This window comes from Penaeus vannamei, chromosome 25 (genome assembly GCF_042767895.1).
Source record: "Penaeus vannamei isolate JL-2024 chromosome 25, ASM4276789v1, whole genome shotgun sequence".
Taxonomy (NCBI): Eukaryota; Metazoa; Arthropoda; class Malacostraca; order Decapoda; family Penaeidae; genus Penaeus; species Penaeus vannamei.
The window spans coordinates 14,433,751-14,438,750 of record NC_091573.1 but is presented as its reverse complement, the minus strand read 5'-3'; the positions used below and the strand labels follow the sequence as shown (position 1 = coordinate 14,438,750).

General features: G+C 36.1%; 1 protein-coding gene across 2 annotated transcripts in view; it reads left to right on the top strand.

The window, feature by feature from the left end:
- The window catches only part of LOC113820980 (sperm acrosomal protein FSA-ACR.1), an 8,172-nt gene extending 6,940 nt beyond the window's left edge, over positions 1-1,232 (top strand). For both annotated transcript variants that reach the window (XM_070139163.1, XM_027373396.2), the window contains one exon: positions 1-1,232. This exon is cut by the window's left edge and continues 599 nt beyond it. The gene's annotated coding sequence lies outside the window, so the exon portion shown is untranslated.
- Positions 1,233-5,000: the final 3,768 nt, after the last annotated feature.

Genomic DNA, 5,000 nt, shown 5'->3' with positions numbered 1-5,000 from the left:
TTGTCCATATTCTTTTTCTTTTTTTTAGTTTGCCGTAATTTATGATAATTGCTTCGCTAAGTGTGGACATTTTATTTATAAGGAGGCTTTAGGAAAGGAGATTATTGAACGAGTGTGTCTGTGCTCATGAACTTTTTATGTTTTTTTGTGTATTCATATGTACGTCTGTATCATTATATGTGCACATGAAAGTCGATGTAAACAAAAGAGTATGTATGTCTGTGTGTAATAATATAATGTGTAAAGAATGTGTAAAATTCATCTTGAGAGAGAGAAAAAAGAGTGTGAATGTGTTCGATTCGGTGCATTCGAGTCCCGCAGTGTGACAATCATGTTCTCTCTGTGCCATAGATCAGACGGAAGCCAGAGCGATGTTGTGAATAAAAAAGAAAATGCATAAACAATGCTGAAAGTATCATCAAAGAGATAAGTTCATTCATAAAACTACATTTGAAAAGGCTAATAACATTTTCAGTAATACACTAACAATGGCACATCCACGCAAGTACAAAGAATGTCGAGTACATAAAATGAACACATATTCACATGCACACATTAACAATCATGTCATTTCTTTGTGTTTCTCATTCATCATCAGTTTTATTCTTCCATCTTCGTTGTCTCCTATCTACTCTTTTCACTTTTTTCTCTATTTCTTCTTTTACTTTGTGATTTTCTTATGAACTGTATTTCATCCATCTCTTCTCTCTCTTTTCTGAATATTTCTTCGATTTCTGCTAATTTAGATGTTTCTCTTTATTTTCTTCCTCCGCCCTTTTCTTCCTTCTCCACATCATCTTCTTCCTCCTCCTCCTCTTTCTCCTCCACATCCTCCTTCTCCTCCTCTTCCTCCTCCTCCACATCCTCTTTTTCCTCCTCCTCTTCCTCCTCCTCCACATCCTCCTTCTTCCTCCTTTTCTCCTTCTTCCTCTTCTTCCATCTTCTTCTCCTTCTTCCTCCTCTTCCCTCTTCTTCTCCTTCTTCCCCCCATCCTAATTTGTGCCTCAGCCTTCTCCTCTTCCCCCCTCATCTTCCCCTTCCCTTTAACTCAGATCCATCCCGACTATATTCCTATTTTCCTAAAATTCGCTTCTCCCCTCTTCCTTCCTTCGTTTTTCCTTCCCTTCCTTCTTGTCTCTCTTCGTCCCCATCCTCTGGCATTTTCCCCTTCGTCTGGTCTGTATGAGTCGCTGTGTATATATTTTATTCTGGTAATAAAATATGACTTTGTATCCGGTTTATAATTTGTTCCTCAGTAAGCCACTTTATTAATCCTTTTTAAGAAAATAACAATAAGATACGATATTGATGGAAATGGTGATGTCAGTGATAAACGATGATGATGATAATCATTAACAATGGTATTACAGCTGTTCATAATGATAATAATGATATTAATGAAGGAATGGTTATGATATGATGATAGCGAAGCATTGCCGATGCAATGGTGATGATAAGATAAGAACAACAAAATAACGATAAACGAAGTGATAATAACGAAATAATGATAATGATGCAATAATGATTATAAAACAAGAACAACAAAATAACGATAAAAAGAAGTGGTAATAACCATATAATGATAATGATGCAATAATGATAATAAAATAACAACAAAATAACAATAACGGAACGATAATAACGAAATAATAACAATGACAATGAAATATCAACACCAGTGAAAGTACAGCATATAAACGGAAAAAATCACCACCAGCGTCTGCCTAACTTTCTCTACCATGAGTTGGCGTCGCACAATAATAGGCCTCATTACAGCGCTCTTGAAAATCTTTATAAATCATTTCGTTAGGCTGGCTTGTCGTGCGCATCGCGAGAGGCACTTTCCCTGATTGTGTGACGTCATCGATATGCTGGCTGAGTCCGTGGGTCTGCTTGGCGGTACGCGGAGGGGGGGGTTGGGGGTACGCGGAGGCACGGAATACAACCTATGTATTCAAAACAGATATGTGTCTCTCTATCTGCATATTCATCTTTCTATGCATATGTGCACGCACACACACACACACACACACACACACACACACACACACACACACACACACACACACACACACACACACACACATATATATATATATATATATATATATATATATAGAGAGAGAGAGAGAGAGAGAGAGAGAGAGAGAGAGAGAGAGAGAGAGAGAGAGAGAGAGAGAGAGAGAGAGAGAGAGAGAGAGAGAGAGAGAAATAAAGAGAGAGAGAGAGAAAGTATATAAATATGTATACACACACAGATATATATGCATGTGTGTATATATATACTTACATACACACGCACACATATACCCACATATACACACACACGGATATATGTGTCTGTGTATGTGTGCTTATTCATGAATAAAGTAATATCTCAAAAAACAAAAAAACAAGGAACAAAGATTAAAAAACTCTCCGCTATCTCGACTTTAACGAATCATAAATACCAGAGTATGATACAGATGTTTACTGAATACCATCAATGGAACATGAAATATAGACATACATAAAATTACGGGTATATATCCACGGTAGGAATCCACAATGAAACCACCGAAATAAGAAGGCTCGAAAGTATAAGGAAGTAGTTATGAAATGCAACTGCGCCCCGATTTTGCCTTAATTGGCCATAAAGAGGAACCGCGGATTCGTATAACGGTCTCACGAACCGCTGAAAAACCGCACGTGGCCGGTCGGAGGCTGCGTTGCCCTTGAACCTCCACCGAACTAGACTGATGTGCAGACGTACAGATACACACTTACATACACACACACATATACACATACACACACTTATATATAGTGTATATATACATATATGTATGCATGTATGTATATAATGTGTATATATATGTACATATATGTATATCAATACACACACACACACACACACACACACACACACACACACACACACACACACACACACACACACATATATATATATATATATATATATATATATATATATATATATATATATATATATATATATATATATATTATAGATAGATAGATAGATATGCGCATGTATATGCATGTATGTATATATATATGCCTATATGCACATTCATATTCATGTATATATATATATATAGTAAAGGAGGTTTTTACTACATCTGAGAGTACTCTGCCGGGTTGTGAGTTTCCCCTGTGCTGGCTGGCTGCTGTGGGTTGAGCTTATGTTGAGCTCTTACGGGCAAGGCGGCTGGTCTCGCAGTCGGCCCAGGACTTTGCTTGTCATTTACGCAGGGAGATTCTCGCTGTGGAGGTGGAGTGATGGTTGCTGGTTATGACCATGGTTGTGATTTATATATATATATATATATATATATATATATATATATATATATATATATATATATATATATATATATATACATGTGTGTGTGTGTGTGTGTGTGTGTGTGTGTGTGTGTGTGTGTGTGTGTGTGTGTGTGTGTGTGTATGTGTGCATACATAAATACACACGAACACGCTCGGTCACACACACAGATACACACACACACATAAAAATATACATGTGTGTGTGTGTATGTGCGTGTATGTGTATGTATGAATGTATACACATGTATATATATATATATATATATATATATATATATATATATATATATATATATATATATATATATATGTTGCATTAGCCATACATATATGTGTGTGTGTGTGCATGCACGTGTATGTACGTTCATGTATGTTTGTAATATGTATGTATGTCTGATTATACACAATACACATGGCAATCCATCAGACTTGTGATGATTTAAGAACAAAACAAAAGGTCAGCCAATTTGCCTGTAGATGTCAACCGGATGTCATCAGTTCTTCTATATAAATAATATCACTACTATTACCTCTAAAATCCAAGAGATTTTGTATCTGATTTACCCATAAATGGAATGAAATACACCATAGAAGACACCAGGAAATTCGTTTAGTCACATAATTCTATATGATACGATTTTGTCATGGTCGAGGCAAGGTCGGACTACGGAACAACTAAAATAATATATTCCCTTGTTCGTTCCTTCATTTCGTATTCCCTTCATGTATTTAGAATATCTAAATTATCATTAAACATCACTTCACGGTCTAGTCAAAAACTCACAATGTCAAGATTTCTAGAGCGAAACACAAGCCAATTTCTAGCACAAAAATATGAACACATTCCAAATTTCAAGTTACAAGTACCCACAAATCCTTCAGATACGATGTACAGAAGTAATAAGGCTTTTAACCCCCTGTCTTTAAGCCCTGACGCCATCCCAGAAGACTGTAATACATGATGAGTCTTGAGAATAGAATTGTCTCCCGTGAAGCTCCATTTTCTCTTACACTCTCAAGTACGGTTAACCACAAGGTCGAGTGGGCATGAGTCAGCACATTCGCGAAACAACCGTTATAGGGTAGTTGAGGATTATACGCGATTCGCTACGTTGTGCAAATGAATCTAATGGAAATGATTTGAGATTTTTTTTCTTTTCTTTTCTTTGCCTGTTATAGCGTAATTTTTTTTGGGGGGAAAGCCCTTTTCTCCCATCTCTCTATTAATCTGTCTATATCACTATCTCTCTATATATCAATCTATCTCACTATTTCTCTGTGCATCAGATTATCTCACTATCTCTCAATATATCCATCTATCTCACTATCTCTATATATCCATCTATCTCTCTATTTCTTTATATATCCATCTCACTTTCTCTCTATATATCCATCTATCTCACTATCTATCTATGTATCCATCTATCTCTCTATCTATGTATCCATCTATATCACTCTCTATATATCCATCTATCTCGCTATCTCTCCATCTCTCCATCTATCTCACTGTCTCTCTATTTATTCATCTATCTCACTATCTATCTATGTATCTGTATCTCACTATCTCTATATATCCATCTATCTCACTATCTCTCTATATATATCCATCTCGCTCACTATCTCTATGTATCCATTTATCTCACTATCTCTCTATAAATCCATCTCTCTCA